We start from the raw sequence: 19,812 nt of genomic DNA, 5'->3' as shown, positions 1-19,812 counted from the left end.
TGAAGGACCCGTGCCCTGGGGGTATCGCAGCTCACTCTCACCAGCCCCTGCCTTCCCCTGAGGGCACCAGGACAAGACACCAGAGACCTGGGGCTTGGCGTGTTTGCCAGGAGGTGGGGGAGGGGTGAGTCTGTTCTCTCTTTTCCAATCTGGGGCCAGCAAAGCAAACCAGGCTCTTGCTCCAAATTGGGAGCTCTCTGCGGAGGCCTGGCAAGCTGCGCTTTCTGCCTGGCTGTCACACTGGACGGGCCTCTCCTGGCTCGTGCACACACAGGGACGTGTCTTCATACCAGGGCCCCGCTCCGCTCGCTGGAGGCAGGTTGAGGGCGAAGTTCCTGAGAGTCGTGCTGCTCTGCGGAGGATCTACAGGGTCTGTGCAAGGCCCTGGCCTTTAAACAGGCTCCCAGGAGTAACCCCTTCAGTGTGCCAGACCCCAAAGGACCCCACTTTTTCACAAAGGTGACTCCCCCTCCTGCCCACTCCAAGACTGGACCTTCAGGCTGCCTTCTCGCAGCAGCTCTCTGGAGCGAGTCCAGGGGCTGGGGGTGGGGCTCTCGGCACGGGCCCGGGGCACAGGACCAGCAGCAGGGGTGTGGGGCCAGCGGCCAGGTCCCGAGCCCCACATGCAGGGTTGGGGAGCGGAGTGCGGGGCGCAGGACCAGTGGCCACGGAGCCCCAGGCAGAGGGCCAGGAGCAAAGATCCAGGTGCAGAGCCAGCAGCTGGGGTGCAGGGCCAGCCCCTGAGACCCAAGCCAGGGACTGGAGCCCAGGGCGCGGGGCCGGCAGCCCCATATAAAACCTGGTGTGGGCTGCAGCACCCCTGCACCCCTATGTCCCGCGCCTCTGCAGAGCGGCTGAGATGCAGCCCTCGTGTTCCTAGAGAAGCTGTGGCATTGAAAAGAGGGGAAACGGGGGAGGTAGTACGTTGCAGGTGACTTTCCAGGCGTGCTTGGCCTAGGTGATTTGGGTGCTTACAGGCTCCAGCGCCCCTGAGCACCTGTGCATGGGAGGGTCAGCAGCCCAGCCAAGTAAGTGCCCGACACTGCTGACCAAGCCCTCAGCCCCGGAGCATATAGACGCCTTCGTGCCCGTTAGCTCTTTCTCTGGGAAAGCTCCTGAATGGCCAGCGGAGCAGCGCTGATGAGTCAGTGACGGGGCCGTGCATGAGGCCGTGCATGAGGCCGTGCAGGCTGGAGACGAGGCAGAGGCTGCTGGTGCAGCCAGGGTGTAGGTTATCAGGGGCATGGTGCATCTGGGCATGCTACAGGACACAGTCCCTGGGCCGTCTGGCGAGGGAAGGCAGCTGCTGTGCAGGGTGAGGGGCAGAGGCTGTGCATGTTGGCATCTGACTTCATCTGCTTCTTCGTGCATGGAGGAGAAGGCGCCGTTCGTCTGGCCTGGGAAGTAGGAAGGGAGCTGTGAAGAGGGCTGGTGCCAGCCGCCCCCAGCCCGCCCCGGCTGCTGGCAGAGACAGGGTGTCACAGCACCAATCCTGCTCCCTCCACACTGTGACTTGCCTTGGAGGGGATGGAAAGGGCCCTTGGCATGCTCTGCCATCAAGTCTCCAGGGGCTCAGCAAGGGGACTTGTTTCAGAGTCCATTGCAGACGCCCCTGGAGCCAGCTCAGCCCCGCGCCCCGTGGCATCAGGGAAGGCTCCCCGGGGAGGTGTGTTCTGGGTTGGGTGCCAGGAGGAGCAAGCTGTGCTGTGCAGAGGACGTGGGATTGGCTCGTGCTCCGGGTCCTGCCCTGGCCTTGGAGCAGAACGGTCCAGAGGATCCCAAGAGATCCAGTGATCACACCGGCCTGTGCTGTGCTGCTGGCAATCCCAGCCATTGCCTTCCTGGGTAGGTTCTGCCCGATGCTGGGCAGCGGTTGTGGGTAGCTGGGACCAGGAGTCGTCCCCATTGTCCCCTCATGCTGATCTCCTGGTCAGGGCATTGCCCCTAGGCAGCAGGGTGCCCTGCGGGGGAGGTCCCCCAAATGCGTTGGGTATCGGGGCTCAGCCTGGGCCTGCAGATTCATGCTCCAGAGCATGATGCTCGGGTGGCAGGGGGGAGAGGCCAGGGCAAGGGAGCTGGCAGACAGGTGTATTCCAGGCAGGGGCTCAGGAAGGGGCTGGCAGGCAGGTGTATGCCAGGCGGGGGAAGGGGAGCTGGCAGAGAGGTGTATTGCAGGCAGGGGGTCAGGAAGGGGATGGCAGGCAGGTGTATGCCAGGCGGGGGAAGGGAAGTGGCAGACAGGTGTACTCCAGGCAGGGGCTCAGGAAGGGGCTGCCATTCACATATATGCCAGGCAAAGGGGGGCAGCGGACAGGTGTATGCCAGGTGAGGGGGGAATGAAGAAACCAAAATGCTTGACTCTTCCTTCATCCAGCCACCCAACCTGCCTTGTCGCTCTCCTTGCCCAGTGCCGGGATGTGGGGCTCCCATCCATCCTCAGCCAACGAGTCCTTAGTGCTGAGCCCAGGGCGATGAATGGCAAAGCCTCATCGCTCCCCTCCTGGCTCCTTTTCCAGCTGAGGCCCCTGCAACACCCTGCACCCCCACTTACCCCGCCACTCCTGGAGTGCTGGCTGCTGGAGCCCTCCTCTGCCCCCCGAGCACTCACACCTCGGTTCCCTGCCTCTGCCTTTGGAGCCCCATAAGTGCTGGGACCGGATCAGCACTGACTTAACCAGCTGTCTGCGCCCCGTGTCCCAGGAAGCGATGTGCTGGTCACGCGGGGGCCAAGCTCGCAGCAGGAGCGGGAGCCGCTGGGGAGCAGCAGAGTGCAGTGCAAGGGGCTGGGGTGTGCCCAGGGGGTAGGAGACTCTGCGAGCAGGGGGCTGGGAGCACACCTGTGTGTGCACTCGTAGGTGGGAGTGCCCGGGTCACGGGCGAGTGTCCGAGCGTCTGCTGGGAATAACCCAGCTGCTCTTGGGGGCAGCTGAAGGCCGGGCCGTGACTTCCCTGCTCTGGCTGGCCCCGGAGGGACCCATCCGTGGGCTCTGCCCTGCTCCTGTGCAGAGCTGAGCCTGGGGCTCTCTGGGGGCACGGCCGGTCCCTCCTGGGGGGCCCTTAGCTCTGCAGCCTGCGCCCCGCCCTGCCGCCCTGGGCACCGCATGGAGGAAGCACAGGCAGGCAAGCCAACGCCTCGTTCAGTTGCTAAGTGTCAGCACGGCGAATGGTGAGCAGCACGTGAGCGAGAAGCCAGCAGGCAGCGGGGGGGCAGGCAGCGCGGGGGAGGAGCCCCCAGGACCAGGGAGGGGTCCGGAGATGGATCCGTTTGAGGTGAAAGGGTGGGCGGGGCAGCTTTGTGCTGAAAGGATCTGGCAGCAGGAGCCAGCCCCAGGGGCACAGGAAGAGCCGGGCTGCCTCAGGCTGCCGAGCCCTATAGGTTGCCTGGGGCTGGGCCCTGGGGGTGGCTCCCACTGGGCAGCCGGGCGGGGTGGGGGGAGCCACGGAGCACGGGGTCTATGGGCTGGGTGCCCCTGCCACCCTCTGCTCCAGCCCCCTTGGCCCTTATCCCGTCTCGCAGGCTGAGCTGCTGCTCTCTCCCCCCACCCCATTACGGAGCCGGGGCTGAATTCCAGCTTCCTCCAACCACCCCAGGTTAGTCGGCTGTAGCCTTGTCAGACACGCGCATGCGGGAGAGGTGTGAGCACACTCGCTCACACATGCAAGGAGAGGCGTAGGCACACACACACCCAGGGAGAGGCGTGCACACGTGTGGGAGAGGTGTGCGCACACACACGTACAGGAGAGGCGTGCACACGCGTGGGAGAGGTGTGTGCACACGTGTGGGAGAGGCGTGTGCACACGTGTGGGAGAGGTGTGCGCACACACACGTACAGGAGAGGCGTGCACACGTGTGGGAGAGGCGTGTGCACACGTGTGGGAGAGGCGTGTGCACACGCAGGGAGAGGCGTGCACACGTGTGGGAGAGGCGTGTGCACACGCAGGGAGAGGCGTGCACACGTGTGGGAGAGGCGTGCGCACACGTGTGGGAGAGGCGTGCACACGTGGGAGAGGCGTGCGCACACACAAAGCCCTCACCACACAGCAGCACAAAGGCGGCCCCATGCACATCTGCCCAGCAAAGGCAGGTGGCTTTCAGGAGCTACCTGCCGATGTTGCGGAGGCCCCTCTCCAGCTGGCGTGCACACAGCTGCTACATGCCGATTAAATGGCCCCTTCTTTTAAATCCATTTCTCCTGCTGATTAGAATTAAAACAGGAACAGAACACTGGCTGCAGCAGGGAGCGGGGATGGCAATCAGTGGCGGCTGCTAATTGGAGCCATTGTCGAGGTAACTTCTAGCCAGGTACCCTTCAGCCCCAGGCAGGCTCTGTGCCCAGACCAAACTGGACAGTTTTCTCCTTTCAGCCCTGAAGAATCAGGAGGGGGTTGAAGCAAACCCCACCTAGACTCTAAACAGAGCCTGGCCTAATGCTGACCATGCTGGGAGGAAGTGTGGGGGGGTCACCTGGAGACAGTGGCGCTCCTCCAGCCATGTGCTTCCGAAGGGACTTAGCCATACCCCTGTCCGACTTGGGCCATGGAGGGCCACCTAATGCACTAGACCAGCCCCCGGCTATTACCTGTGGGAGCACTGGCTCCCAGATCCGCTCTGATCCAGTGTGGGTACACAGGGGCAGGGGGTTCCTTGACCCCCTTTCCTCCCGTTCTCCCACTCACAACAGACCTGAATTTCCCCCCTCAGCCAGAAGGGCTGCCATTGCTGAGAACAATACATTTGTGCGGGACCTACACAAAAACAGTGCATGGCACTCATGAGCTCCCTCTGCTGGCAGTGCCGTGTAAAGGAAGCAAACAAGCTGGTTCCGGAAAGGTGTTGGGGGTGGCTATCAGCGTCTGGCAACCAGAAACACAGGGAATCTAAGGGAACGCCAAGCTGCCAGGAGAGTAGAGTGAGCGGTGGGGAGGGGACACTCGAGCCATCTGTCTTGGGGCTTTATGTTGCTCCCACCCCCATGGTATCTGCGGGCCTTCCATGTACAATCAGTAACCTAGTGGACTTCCTGGAGTCTCTGGCACATCTCCCTTGTCAGCTTGGGCTAGGGTTGTTGGGTTTTTTCAGTTGGCTGGTTGGTGTTTTGTTTTGGGGGGGTGAGCGGGGTGTAGGATTCAAAGGGGGGTTCCTAGCGCCACTGTTATCCATGGTAGAAAGGCATTTCCAAAGGGGAAGGTTTTTGCAACATTTCCTGAAGCTGGCCAGCTTCTGGGTTCCCCTGGCCGCAGCTGGAAGATCGTCCCCCAGCCGGCTCCCCGGGGAGAGGCAGCTTTGTCCCCCGCTCTCGCGCTCCATCCTCCATTTGGGCTCTGCCCACTCTTAGAGGAGTGCAGGGATCCCTGTGGCCACATGCTCACCCAGGAGGAAGGGATGACCCTCCCTGGCGAGCTAGAGGCGAAAGACATTTTTGGAAACTGATGCAGCCTGGTCATCCAAGCTTAGCGAGGAGTCCAGCGGGCCCCCGCGGCTTCGTGCCACCTGATGACCGGGGCCGTGAGCCCTGATGGAAGGCAGAAACGCGCATGCCCCCTCTCCGACCAGCACGGCTTTGTCTTGGCTGGGTTCAGTGGGCGCCAGCTGCTCTCCCTCCAGGAGCTGCTCTCCTGCCGGCCGCCTGGCATTTGGTCAGGCCAGTGGTTGGGTTGGTTGAGACTGAGATGGGTGCGTGCCCTGGCAGCCAAGCCTGTGGTGTCTCCCTCTCCCCGCAGTGGTCTCGGGTAGCTATTGAGGGGAAGTAAGGAGAGTCTGGATCTCCGCGGGACCCCACTGGCAAGGGCCTTCAGGGAGGGGGAGCCGTTACTCATCACCAGAGAACGGGGGACCAGGACTCTCCGGCTCTACGCCTGGCCCTGGAAGGAGGCTCGACCTACTGCTCAGGGCAGTGGACTGGGGGTCAGGACTCCTGGGTCTTGTTACCTGCCCTACCACTGACTCCTCACTGCATGACCTTGAGAAAAAATCCCTCCTCCCTCGTGCCTCCGTTTCTTCATTTGTAAAATGGGGATGGTGATATCTCTCCACGTCTGGGGGGAGGGGACAGGGAGGTGCCCATGCCTGTCTGCCCATCGCTGAGATCCCTGCATGGCGGGGGGGGGGGGAAGCGGGGTGAGCAAAGTGCATTTTTCAGCAGAAAGGCAGGTAGCTGGGAATGGTGCCAGCAGCGGCAGCCTGGGGGGGTGGAGGGGACTGTGCTGCATGGGGCTGGCCCTGCCTTTGAAGCTCTGCACCACCTCACAGCCGGTAAGTTAGGGGGTGTCTGTCCCCTCCCCGCTCGTTGGCCCCCCGGGGAGAAGGGGAAGGAAGCGGTTGGTGCGGGAAGGGAGCCTCGCAGCGTCTCTGCTGCACCAGATGAGAAGAGGCCTGTAATTTCCCACCCAACAAGCAGCCGAGTGGAGAGAACAACAATAATCATCATAGCCAGGAAGCCTGGCCCCCGGCGCAGCCCTTGGCAGCGTGGCTGTGACACGGGGTGGGGGGCTGCCTGGCCGTGCCGGGGCGCCCCCTGCTGGGGAGACGGGCTGCCTGCCCCGGGGGGGGGGAGCTGCCTGGCCGTGCCGGGGCGCCCCCTGCTGGGGAGACGGGCTGCCTGCCCCAGGGGGTGGGGAAAGCACCAGGTGGGGGTGGCGCTGCTGCCCTGGGGGAAGCCACAGGCCGCTCTGCACAGAGGAAGGCGCCAGAATCCCCTGGGGGCCGTTTGGAATCCCTGGGCAAAGGGGCGGGCCGGGCCCCCTAACCCGGGGCAGGGCGGCTCAGGCCCCGAAACCAGAGAGCACAGGTGCCACCTGGTGTGACGGTGGCTGCTCCCGTGCAGGCCAGGCTGGCAGCTTCCCCCTGGCCAGCAGTGCCGCGGGGAGGGCTCCCTTCCCCCGCCGGAGGCCTGTGTCGCTCACGCTAGTGCGCAGAAGGGTGCCTGGGCACAGAGTGAGGCACGGCCCAGTTTTTAGCACCTTTAGAACACGTGACGGTGCTCTGTAGCTCCCATGCTCCAAGGGGGAGAGGGAAACCCCCGCCTGACTGCAGGGCACGGCCCCGGGGGCATGAGGGGGCAGGGCAGAGCTGGGGGGCAGGGCAGGGTAGAGCCAAGAGCAGGGCAGAGCTGGGGGGTAGGATGTAGAGCCAGGGGGCAGGGCACAGAGGCATGAGGGGGCAGGGCAGAGCTGGGGGGCAGGGCACAGAGGCATAGGGGATCTGCTGTTACGCTGGGTGCATGCGGGAAGGAGGCTGCAGCCCTGGCCCTGGACACCGGAAGCCCTGGGGCATCTCTCCTGGGCTTTCCCGCGGAGCTTGTCCATTCTGCCGGCCGCTGCATTGGAGTGAAACGTCCCAGGGCTTCTCCTCGGACTCCTCCAGGTGGAAGCAGCCGAACTCCACCCCTTGGGGCTGCCCCCTCCTCTGCCCCCCAGACTCAGGCTGTGTCCTTCCAGCCACAGTCACTGTGGAGCACGGCCATCCGCGGGGCACTCTCTGGGCGCCCTTCCCACCGGCACATCCCTGCCTTTCCTGCGCAGTCCGAGACAAATGCCCTACGCCCGTTGCTTGTTTCTGCCAGGCAGTGGGACAGCGTGGAGCCAGCAGAGCTGGAGGAGAAGATAGATGCGTAGCTGCCTTGGTGCACTGGGGTCCCTGGCACCTTGCAATCTCTCTGGGCATGTAACAGTGAGAAGCTGCTACTGGCTCAGCGGCATGGGGCTGTAACTGGCATACGGCTGAGTGGGCTCAGCACCCTCCCAGGCTGACTGGCACCTTGGTGCGGCTCAGGGCTTGGAGCCAGTGGATGTTGGTATTTCGATTATTCAGTGTGTGGACCACAGTCTTGCCTTGGAACCAGCGGGAGAGCACAGAGCCATGGGGCTGGGTGCGGTGAGACGTGGGCTGGGTAAACGGCAGTAGCCCTGCAGAGCCAGGCCCTGACATCTGCCTAGGCAGGACAGCTCCAGGGCTGGGCGGGCAGGCGGGGTCACCCGAGCACCGTGATTGGAGGGATGGGTTACAAGCATGGGGTGCCACCGTTGGAGTGGGTCGCTGTTGAGGGGTCCCCCCATGTGCTAGGAAAAGAAGGTTTTTAACCTTAAACTCCGTGCTCCTTCCGAAACCCCCGCCGGGGGAGCGCTTGTGGGGGGAGGAGGGGCATCGCCCCTCATTCCACGTCACGCTTCGCTCCCTGGCTTTGCTCTGCCTGTGGGAGACACCGTGCTACGGCACCCGGGCAGTAATAAAGCGATTGCATTCTCTCTTGGCAGCCCCGTGGCGCCTCACTAAAGCATGCAGCTGGCACCTGCAGCGCGCTCATGGCCCGTTAAATAATGGGGCTAGCCCCAGGGGCACCGCCCAGCTGGGCCTGAGCGCTGCACCACTGCCTGGCGAGCACCACGCATGGCACGGGGCAGAACGGAGCTGGGGAGGGGGCGTCCTCCGCCAGAGTCAATTAGCCGTTATGCTCCTCAGGAGGCCTGGCAGCTGGAATTAGTTCAGCATCTGAATTTACTTAATGGTATTTATTCTGTGTGTTTCTAATGAAACTGCTTCATGGGGCAGACGCTGCTGGCCCCCGAGGGGCCGTCACCCCGGCACAGGGCACTGAACCCAGAAAACCAGACAGGCAGTCTCTGCTGGCAGGCAGCTCTCTGCTCTGCAGCCGTCCGGGGCCCGGCACCGGATCCCTCCCTGGCCTCGTTCTGTGGACCGCAGGGATGAATGCGGCCCACTAGCGTCGAGTTTAGGGACTCCCCTGACAGGACAGCAGGCCGGGCTGTCTGCCGGACAGGTCAGCAATCGGCCAGGAAGCTCATCCTTAAAAGCTGTCCAAGCCTGATGCTCCAGCCCGGAGACCTTCAGACTTTGGGCCCCTAAAGGTCTGGAGCTGGGTGTGAAGGACTCTTGTACACCTGAATGAAAAACACACTCGGAACCAACTCAGGCCGTTTGCTGAAAAGAGAGCCCCAGAGGTCAGCTCCTGGAAGGTGCAGGCCAGAGGCCAGGTCGTGGCCTAGGCCTGCCAAGCCTCCCATGCACATGTACTGGGGGAGGGGTGTTTGCCACTGCACACAGCTGTATGTACACAGGGACACACCTTGCACACGTGTGTCGAGTCACTCAAGCCCCCACAATCCCAAGCCCTGGGAAAAAGCACTGGGGTCTGTGCCTGCTGCCGAGCACCGGGGGGAAAAATGCTCCTGCAGCTCTCGCTCGATTGCAGAAGTTTCTCGTGCGCCCATCACCCTCGTGTCCCGTCACTAAGATCGCCCTTCATGCACCAACAAGCCCAAAGGTGGGAACTTTGCTCCTTTTAGAAGCATTTGGGCTGAAACAAAAACTTGAGGCAGTGACTCGTCCGCCGGGCAGGAACAGGCCAACGGATGGTTGCCAAACGACTCCTGAAATGGTCACTCTTCAGCCCCTGCGCTGGTGAACAGTCTGTTCTGGAATCCCAGAGCGCCCCAGGATCTTCCACGGGGCCTCTCTGCAGACACTAGTGCACGCGTTCGTAGAGTCAAGGAAGTTAAAAACTATCTCCTGCTTGTGTTCTGAGCCTGTCTCAATAAGCCTCCTCCAGGCAAAATTCCGGTCTGAACACGACCTACCAAATCAAAATCCAGCCTGTTCTTCCCTAGGAACTTTATCAAAAGCACTTTTCATCCGATTCAAATGCTAATGTAGAACCCTTTTCCAAGTAGACAGGAGTGTCCCGCCTCTGCAATTGTCACAAATAACCTGGTCCCACTTTGCGGGGATTTTGCAGATAACTCCTCTTCTCTGCTCCTCAGGACAGATCTCCCTTTCCTAGACCATTCTGTACAATGTGCCATGTCATTCACAGCCCTTCCTCGGCATTTCAGCACCTCTCCTACCAGGGCCTGGTGGTCTACTACTCTTCAGTCGGTTTTGATGCCTCGAAGGTCATTGCTTCTCGTGATATGCGTAAATCCACTGTTTCGTCGCAACTCTCCCTGTGCGTTCGTGGTTCTGGCTGGCTGAGCACGGCTTAGAAATGTTCCCTCCAGCGGGCGCCCTGTCCGTCCTCTGGGGTTAAAATTGTACCAGCTCGAGCCGTCTCAATGGCGCAAGTAGATCAGAGGCAAACTGGGCTTTGGCCAGCCAAGGGCTCTGTTGGCAGCTTGCTATGCTTCTGCGGGCCACAGCTAGCTGGCAGAAACTGCAGGTCCCAGCATGCCATGCTCTGTCTTCACTTGAGCCACCTGGCCAAGTGGCCTCATGGGGCCTGAAAGTCCCCACAGGCAGTGGCTTTCTGTACCAGAGGATGGTGGGTCGGGGCCCCGTTGGCCTGGGTCCTGGGCACAGCCCCTGCCCTGGAGAGCACTGCAGCAACAGGCAAGGTAACACTCCCTGCTCCCTCCTGCCCTGGGCGACTGGCCTCCAGCTCGCCCCGGCATCTTCCCCGGGCAAAGCAATCGGCAGGAGGAGCCCGTGGCTGGGACAGAGGAGGGAGAGGAAGCAGCAAAGCTGGGATCCCTCCCCGCATTCACTCGTTCACAGGACCTGAGCCTTCATTACGCTGACGCTTTCCGACTGGTCAGCCGGGCTGTGCTGGGAGCCCAGGTACTTAGCCCCGGCTCAGTGAGGCTCGGAGGTGGCACCTCATGAAGTCCCTCCCCCACTTTTCCAATAGCTCCGGCTATTTCCAATAGCTCCGGCGGGTACAGCTCCAGCCCTCGCCTGGGGTTTCCTGGGTGCCCCTTGGGGGAGACGCTTGCACTGAGCTGTTGCTCGTGTGACTGCTGTGGGCATCGGGAGCTGAGCAAAAGGCCTGGCAGACTTACCCTCCTCCAGCCATCCTGCGGCCCGCACGGGGTACCGAGTAACTGCGTCAGCCCTTCCTCCCTCACCCTCATCCCCTGCCACTGGTCCTGGGCTGGGCACCTCTGGTCCTCACGCTAGCCATGGGCACGTGCATGCTGCCACGCCTGGCTGGCAGGGTGAGGAGGCAGTGGGTTGTGAGCAGTGTGTCTAGCCAAGCGTGGCAGCATGTCTGTGGTGTTGCAGTGAGGGAGGGGGGTTGGCCTGGCTTGCTGGGAGCGAGGGGGCCGCTGCACGGGAGCAGGTGCAGTTTAGATCCCTACAGTGACCTGGGACCCGCTGCTGGGACACAGACGTAGAGCTGCTGCACCAAGCCAGACCCCGTGGTGGGGGAGGGGGTCCACACCTCTGTTCGCCTCCTCTAAGAGGTGAAATGATGAGTAGCAGGCGCGCTGCAAGGGCCAAATGCAGCCTGGAAAAAGGGGGAGCAGGTCCCCGCAGAGTCTCCAGTGACCTAACAAGGGGAGGAAACCAGGTGTACGTGGTAGTGTGGTGTAACTGGCCTCGATCGGGGTGTGCTCTGGGTGTGTCAGAGCGTGTGACAGGCCACCAGTGTCTTCAGGGTTGACCCCACTGAAGGAAACTCCGCTGGGAGGGAATTCTCTCCCCATGGCGCGTTTGTGAGGCACCTAGCACGACAAGGCCCTGGTCTGATCATAATTGATCATAAGGGCTCTGTGGGGTCAGTGAGGCAGGTGGCTCAGAAAGAGGATGTTGGGTGTGGGCTGAGCAGTGCTGAGCGAGGAGCCCCAGGGACAGCCAAGCCAGGGGAAGAGTTCCTAGGTGAACTCTGCTCTGTCCTTCACGACTGTGTTGTTAACGCTGAACAAAGACAGTTCCGACTCTACGTTGTGTGTGGATTCCAGAGCAAGCGTGGGTAGGTCACTTCCACCCGGGGAGGCAGGGAGGGGAAGGGAAGTGTCACAGAAGAAGCACTTCCCAAGAGGGTATCAAAGAGGAGACACCACAGAGTGTCCATACAGCCCTTCGCTACCCCACCCTGGGAACTCCGGGAAAGGTGACTGCCGGGCTCTGGTCACCCACTTGCTGAGTCCGGACGTTTTTTCACGGGGGAGTGAAATATCTGTTTCCCCCCATTACCCTCAGTCATGACAAAGGGCGGGTGAGCAGATGCGGTGCTTGAGCGGATAAACGTTCATGCCCGTTTTGCAAGTCTGGGTCCCTGGGGTTTGAAAAAAGCATGTGAAGTTATTATCGTAGCAGGGAACAAACACACACGCACACGGCTGGGCCTGCACGCACATACAGATGCCTGCCAATATGCACAGATGCACACGGGGAGCCATGCGTTCTAACCCTGGGCACGCGGACTGTCACGGGGTCCCCGGGCGATGCTCGGGAGCTGCTCCCCAGGAAGCCAGGCAGGACTCTGGGGCAGTCTCCTCTCTGGGAGCAGCCTGTCTGCAGGACACACAGCTCACCCGGCTTCCACCTTCCTGGGCCTGACCTCGGAGCATTCAGCCTCCTCTGCCCCTCCGTGCGCTTCCCCCAGCGAGCCCGCCCAGGCGGGGCTCCTGGGAGAGCCAGGGGGTCCTGCCCCCCAACTCTGCAGTCAGACGTGACTCTCAGCCAGCCAGTAACACGGAAGGTCTATTAGATGACAGGAATATGGTCTAACACAGAGCTTGTAGGTGCAGAGAACAGGACCCCTCAGCCGGGTGCATTTTGCAGGGCAGTGAGCCAGATAACCCCGTCTGCCCTTCACTCCATGTCCCAGCCAGCCCCAACTGAAACTCCCTCCAGCCCCTCCTCCTCTGGGCTTTGTTCCTTTCCCGGGCCAGGAGGTCACCGGATTCCTTTGTTCTCCAACCCTTCAGTCTTCACCTTGCAGGGGGGGGGAAGGGCCCAGGCCATCAGTTGCCAGGAAACAGGGTGTTGGCCATTCTCTGTGTCCAGACCCCTGCACACACCTGCCCTCTAGGGCTCTGCAATGATCATGCACCCTTACCCCACCCCCTAGAGACTTAAGAACTGCCTAGGGGAAACTGAGGCACCCCCACACTATTCGGAGGGAATATTAAGAACAGTCCCGCTTCGTCACACGGACACACAGAGACATGCCCACACCCCCCAGGATACAGGCCCGTGCACAGAGACGTGCCCCCAAGGGACAGGCACAGGTGTGGAGGCGCCCACATGCCTGGCTATGGAAATGGAAACACAGCTACGCCCACGGCCAGGCCTTGCGCCACCGGGCCCCTGGCTTGCAGGGCCCACTTGCTTGCTCTTTGATACCAGGGCACAGGTCCCCCCCTCACCTTGGCTGCGTCCGGAAGCGTTTGATCTCTTTGGAGGATAGCACCTTAATTGGCAGATGGAGACACAGCCGGGAGTGTAAAGGAAATCCCCACTTGTCAACAAATTTGCATCCTTTGACATTTTAATTCTTTCCACGTTGTTTTTTCTCAGACCGGCGCACAAACCGCTGTCATTAGCTTCCCCGATGAGCTCTCAGGCCCAGCCAGGGCTCATTACAGGGGCAGAGGTAGGGGCCTCCCAGCCAGCCCTTACTTAGTTCCGCTAGCAAACACGCAGCAAAGGCGGGGATATTGACTATAAATCATTTCTAAGTACAGACCGTGGATCTGCCCTTGTCCGGACTCTCTGCGGGGTCGGGTGTGAGGCCGGCTTGCCGTGTAAACTCCAGCTGTGTGTTCTCAGTGGGATCAGCAGAGCTGGAAATGGAAAAGAAAAGGGGAAAGGCCAAGTGAAAGGAGGGGGGGACGGTTAATTCATGGGCTGGGGGGCGGGGAGGGGGTTGTCTGCTTCGGTTTGGAGCGGAAGAGAAGGGAGCCAGACCCGCTCTCCAAACCGGCAGCCCAGAATAATTACCCGGCTGCTATGTGTGTCTCTCCCTCGTGTTTACAGGGCGCTGCGCCGGGGTCAGCGCTAAAACGGGGAAACCGGCTGGTCCCGATCCTGCTGTCACCCCAGCGGTGACTTCCGTGGAGTTACTCCGGATTCACCAAGTCTGAGCTGGAGCAGTCAGACCCCTCCCCGCCCCTTCCATCCTGCAGCCCCGCCGGCCGGAGGCCGCGCAAGATCCAGCCCCGGCCCCCACCGCGGTGGTCAGGGCTCTGGCTGGCCGCTGGAGAAGGGCGCGGGGCCCCCCTGGCTACCAGCAGGCGCCGGATGACCCGGCTGGCGGGCAGGCAGGGCGCTAACCAGGGTGCTGAGGACGGAGCAGCCCCCTAGGGCTCCAGCCCCCTGCCCCCGGGCGGCCCCGTGGCCGCGCTGGGGCCGCTGGCAGGCGGGGCGCAGCGGAGCGAGCCGGCCCCGGGGCTGGGCAGAGGCGCCCCGAGATGGCGGGGGGAGCCGGCAGCTGCCCACTCGCTCGGGGAGGAGAGAGGCAGGCGCGTCAGGGGCTGGGGGGAGGCACCGGCAGGCTGCGGAGAGGAGGGAGGCGGGCTCTGCGCGCAGGGCTGGGGAGCGCTCACTCCCCGCCGGCCACGGGCTGCTGGAGCGTCCCGGGTGAGTGGGTCCCGCGGGCAGCCCCGGAGCGGGAGCGGGAGGGGACGGGGCTTGGCACCGCGGCCCGGGCGCATGGGTCTGGGCGCGCAGCGCACCCGCCCCGGGCCTGCTGGAAGATGGGGGCGCATGGGGACGGCCCCATCCAGGGCTCCGGGTCCGCGGGGCGAGACGCCAGGCGCGTCCCGCAGCCCCCCGCACCCGCCCGCCGGTCGCTGCTGGCAGGAGAAGGAACTTTTGCGCAGAGGAAGCGCAGGTTCGCGTCCCGGCGCGGGGGGAGCCAACCGGGGCGCTCCGATCCTCCCCCTTCCCTCCTCCCCGCAAAGCCAGAGGCTGCCCCGGGGGCCTCGTCTGTCCGGGCTCGGGCTCAGGCAGGAGCCGAGCGGCCGGTGCGGGGCTCCTCGGCCCGGCAGGTGCCCCCGGTGGTGGGGGTGGGGGTGCCGGGGTCCCTGCGTGCCCTGCTGGGTTGTGCACGGCGCTGGGCGCTGCCTCCGGGCACATGGACCCGCCGGCAGCGCCCCGGGCTAATGGTAAAGTGAGTCCGGGATCCCACTGATCCCCCTAGCCGCTCGCCCGCCTGGCGCACCCGGGTTACTCCGGGCCAGGCTGCGCCCGTGCAACTCCCGCTGTGTGTCCCCGCGGCGCTGCTCCGGCCCCTGCCCACTACAGCAGGGAAGCGACGCCGGCCCCTCACCGTCCCCTCGCGGCTGCGGCCAGCGGCCGGGACACACGCGAGGCACTGGGGGCCGAGCCGGGGAACGTGCCTCCCTGCGGGTGCGGGGCTGGGACAGGGCACGCGGGGCTCAGCCAGAACTAGGGAGCTGCAGAGCCCCTCGGGGAGCCCCCATCCTGGGCTGGCGACCCGCCCCCTCTCCCTGCAGCCAGCCGGGCTCAGCTCCCAGTGCCCGGAGCCCCGCACAGCCCAGCCCGCCTGCCCGGGCTGGAGACAGATCCGGGACACGTTCCCCAGTAGCTGCCCGCGGCCGAGCCCCGGCAGAAGGACGCCCCAGCTCCGCGGCGCGGGGGGCAGCTGGGCACAGCCTGTCCTGGGCTGGGCTGCGTCCCCGCTAGCTCCGCCTCACACACACCTGTGTTTGCACCCCGGAGCGGCGAGGGGAGCTGGGGCTCCGGGCTGCAGACCCGCTGCGCCAGGCGGCATTTGCCTTGGGGGTCTCCTGTCCTCTGCATGTGCCAGAATCACAAGAAAACCGCTGGGGGAGGGGGGCGGGCTGCCTGCTGGACCCTCTGCCCCGCTAATGCGTCCCTCCCTGGGCGGCTCAGGGCTCCCCCCGCCTGCCGCTTGCCTGCCCCTGGCCATGGCCGGGCGCTCCGGGCACATCCCCCGACACGGCACGTACACCCCAGGGCACATTGTAGACCCCGGGCACCTCGCCCACCCCCGACACAGCACGTACACCCCACGGCACATTGTACACCCCGGGCACCTCGCCCACCCCCAACACGGCACGTACACCCCAGGGCACATTGTAGACCCCGGGCACCTCGCCCACCCCCTGACACGGCACGTACACCCCGCGGCACATTGTACACCCCGGGCACCTCGCCCACCCCCGACACGGCACGTACACCCCACGGCACATTGTAGACCCCGAGCACCTCGCCCACCCCACGACACGACACGTACACCCCACGGCACATTGTACACCCCGGGCACCTCGTCCACCCCGCGACACGGCACGTACACCCCAGGGCACATTGTACACCCTGGGCACCTCGCCCACCCCCGACACGGCACGTACACCCCACGGCACATTGTAGACCCCGGGCACCTCGCCCACCCCCGACACGGCACGTACACCCCAGGACACATTGTAGACCCCGGGCACCTCGCCCACCCCTGACACGGCACGTACACCCCACGGCACATTGTACACCCCGGGCACCTCGCCCACCCGCCGACACGGCACGTACACCCCACGGCACATTGTACACCCCGGGCACCTCGCCCACCCCCGACACGGCACATACACCCCACGGCACATTGTAGACCCCGGGCACCTCGCCCACCCCCGACACGGCACGTACACCCCAGGGCACATTGTAGACCCCGGGCACCTCGCCCACCCACCGACACGGCATGTACACCCCGCGGTACATTGTACACCCCGGGCACCTCGCCTGTGCCTCCCTTCACACACACAGACGCCAGCCAGAATCGGCGTGAGACCTGTTCCTGGGGCAGTGCTGGGAAGGGGCCCTGGTGGGGCTGGACAGCGTGTCCATCTCTCCAGATCTGTCCAGCCTTGTGGGCTCACAACTCCTCACCCTCAGTAGCTGCGAACAAGGGAGACAATCAGGTGGAGCAGGTGCCCTGTCGTGCGGGGGGGAGAGGGGAGGGGCTCTATGAGACCATCATGATCCTGTTACACTGGGGGCTGTCTGTGTCTCAGAGCTCAGTGCCCACCCTGCACTCCAGGCCCCAGGCTCTCCTGCCACACTGCTCCATGGGAAGTCCCTGTGGCCAACTCCAGCTGGGCACTGGCCATAGGGAGAACATGGCCATGCCCATCCCCACCACCTCGGGCCTGGAGCAGTGATGCAGGCCCTGACTGGGCTGAGCAGAGTCTTCCTTGGTGACTTTTTTCTGCAGGAGCAATGGGGGGGGTCAGGGGCTCCCCAAGGGGCCCAGAGCTAGAAGGGACAGCCTGGAGGCTGTGGGTCGCCCCTGCAATCCAGCTCCTGCCCCGCACCCTGCTCCCCTTGTGATACACTGAGGCTCCAGAGCCAGGTTCCCTCCAAGCCCCAAGGTCCTGCAACAGCCGGTCCAGGCGCAAGGTGACTCTGTGAGCCCAGGGAGTGGGCAGAGCCCTCAGGGTTCGGGAAAGGTCGGGGACACAGTCCAGGCTGAGTGGATGGGTGTGCTTGCTGGGATTGTTCTGGGCTGGCTCTGATCCCAGACTAGGGGCTGCATGCACCAGACTGGAAATAAGGTGTAACTTTTTAATTGTGAGGGTGATGAATCAGTGGAAGAACTTCCCCAGGGTCCTGGTGGATCCTCCATCACTTAACATCGTTAAATCCAGAGGGGAGGTTTTTCTAACTGCTCTGCTCTAGGAATTAGCCTGCGGCAGGTCTTTGTCCTGTGTTATGCAGGAGGTCAGACTAGACAATCACAGGGATCCCTTCTGGCCTTGCAATCAGCGAGGAGCTGCAGCTTGTGTGGAAAAATCCGTGTTTGTCTGAAACCTCTTCCCTGCCCGGCCCCCCACATGGCACAGTGCTGACAGGGGGGCAGGGGCAGGGCTGGCTGAGTTCACAGCACTATATAAATACGCCACCGTCCCATTCTCCGCAGGCGGGTGCTGCTGGCACGGTGACTGGCAGCGCTGGGTTAGGCAACAGAATCGTTTCCTGGGGGCCGTGGCAGGTGTCCGATTGCCTGGGGGTTTTACACCTAGATTGGACCCTATTCCAGGAAATGGCGAGCCCAAATCAATCCTGCATTGGCAGGGAGACTGCCTGGGTGATGTCATAGGTCTTTCCCCTCTCTAGCAGCTGTGATTCTGTTATTTATGATTATTGCTAAGATTTCTCTTCCTTGTGACTCTGTGGCGACTTGCCAACAGCCTCACTTATCCAAACCTCGTTCGTTCAGAACCTCCTGCTTCCCCCAGGGAGCTGGCGTCCTGTCCCTGTCCCCCCATGTGTGGGCTTTACGGAGAACAGCCCTCCCAGGTGCCCCATCCCACCCCCAAATTATGCTAGTTAATTTTCTGATCCCCGATTCCACACCCAGAAGGCCGGGTTCGCCTGGGGGGGGTGGCATGAGACGTGAGGGGGGAGAGCCACTCTCCCAGATATTAGCCGCAGTGCTCGCAAAAGGAATCGTCTTCCTGATGATGATGCTGTATCAAAGCATTAAATCAAAGGGGAGGGGAGGATGCAAATTGACTACAAATGCTCCGTCAGCAGCCGGGCCCAGCCCGGCCTGGTGGGGAGGGACAGGCTGGTGCTAAGTGCTGAGTTGAGAGCCTGCCTGAATCCTGCTAACGAGCCATTAACTGCCACGACCTCGCCCGAGAAGCGTTCTCTGCCTTGCAAAAATGAACTTAATTATCAAGAACTTACAGTGGCTAATTCATATGAGGCAGGGCTAAAATCAATTGAGTGGGGAGGCTGCCTGCTTTCCCGGGAGCAGCAGGACCCTCATCCCCTCGACACGGGGCTTGCTGCGGTTTGTAGTGGCTGACCTGTGTTTGTGTTTGAAGCAATGTGGTTGACGGGGGTCTCCCCCTGCCCTCCAGCAGCGACAGGCCAGGACTGACGCTAGTGAATGATGATACAGGTGCAGGGGATCTAAGGCAGCCGTGCTCTGCTGGCAGGTGCCTGGCTTGGGAAGCAAGCTCTAATATAAACCCAGGCTGCGTCTCCACTAGAGATGTGAGCCGTTTGTAACTGACCGGTTTAAGCCATGCTGAGGTGGCTCACCGTCTGAATCCATTTCATTCGCACGGCCCTCTGGGTGCCAATCCCCACCTGCTCCACTCACTCCCAGAAGCAGGGCCGGCTGGGAGATCCTGCTGTCGGAGGGTGGGGACGGATCGAACTGTTTCTGCTTTAATCAATTACTAAATCGGCTGCCAGGCCAGCAGGACTAAGCAGGGAATCGGTGTGTGTAGACCCCAGGCGTTCCCCAAACCTTCCAGCGGCCAGGCCCCAGGGCCCAGGCCAGGCCATGGTAAGAGTGCAAATGTGTGACTGCAACCGTAACACCCGTTCCCTGGGCTGCTGGAAGCACCGCTTGAGACAAACCTCCATGGACACTCCCCAAAGCGGCAGGCTTCATTCCAGCTTCAGATGTTCCCGTGTAGAATAGAAATTGGGTGGAACTGCAAGAACCCCTACCCCAGAGCAGCAGGGCTAATGGGGCCGTGCTGCCCTCTAGTGTTTACCGCAGAGCTGGCCCTCCAGTTCAACAAGCAAGTGTAGGCATGGGGCTTGGTACCGAAGGGAGTCCCTCTGTTCTCCACGTGTGCTGGCCAGGACTGTACTCGGAGCACTCTGCCGGGTTAGCTATCCAGGCACATTACACCAGCAAAGCACTCCAGCCTGGATGCAGCTGATTCCATGGTTTGTGCGAGCAGGGCTTGTATCAGCCCCTCAAGCAAAATACTCTGTAGTGGCAAAAATGCCATTTTGCAGCTATAGCTGTGTCTACACAAGGAGCTTTTGCCAGCAGGGATCACACCTCATCACACACCCCTGGCTGACACGGCTAAGCTGGCAAAGGCTATCGGGGAGACTTGGCCTCTGTATCCAGGGGCTCACAGGGGGCACGAGGAAATGGAAAATGCTGAGCTGGCTTCCACATTACGATGGAAACAGCCTCCTGAGAACCCAGCTGAGGGCAGTCTCCTCTGCCGGCTGTCTCCTGCTGCAGAGCGGGAGGGATGAGGGGGCATCAATTCATACACTGGGGCAAATAAGGAGCTGGGCATAAGCAGGGGCACTCGCCACGGACTCTGATAGGAGTG

The 19,812-nt window shown here is 62.6% G+C and overlaps 1 protein-coding gene across 4 annotated transcripts in view; it reads left to right on the top strand.

Annotated features, from left to right (window-relative positions):
* CPLX2 (complexin 2) overlaps positions 1-19,812 on the top strand; it is a 72,634-nt gene that overhangs the window by 37,243 nt on the left and 15,579 nt on the right. Inside the window, exon 1 of one of the 4 annotated variants that reach the window (XM_073355177.2) lies at positions 14,232-14,320. The exons of the other annotated variants lie outside the window; for them this stretch is intronic. The gene's annotated coding sequence lies outside the window, so the exon portion shown is untranslated. Of the gene's footprint in view, positions 1-14,231; positions 14,321-19,812 lie in introns of those variants that run through there. 4 annotated transcript variants of the gene reach the window in all.

Source organism: Lepidochelys kempii, chromosome 8 (assembly GCF_965140285.1).
Source record: "Lepidochelys kempii isolate rLepKem1 chromosome 8, rLepKem1.hap1, whole genome shotgun sequence".
NCBI lineage: Eukaryota > Metazoa > Chordata > Testudines > Cheloniidae > Lepidochelys > Lepidochelys kempii.
This window is presented reverse-complemented; position numbering and strand designations above follow the sequence as displayed.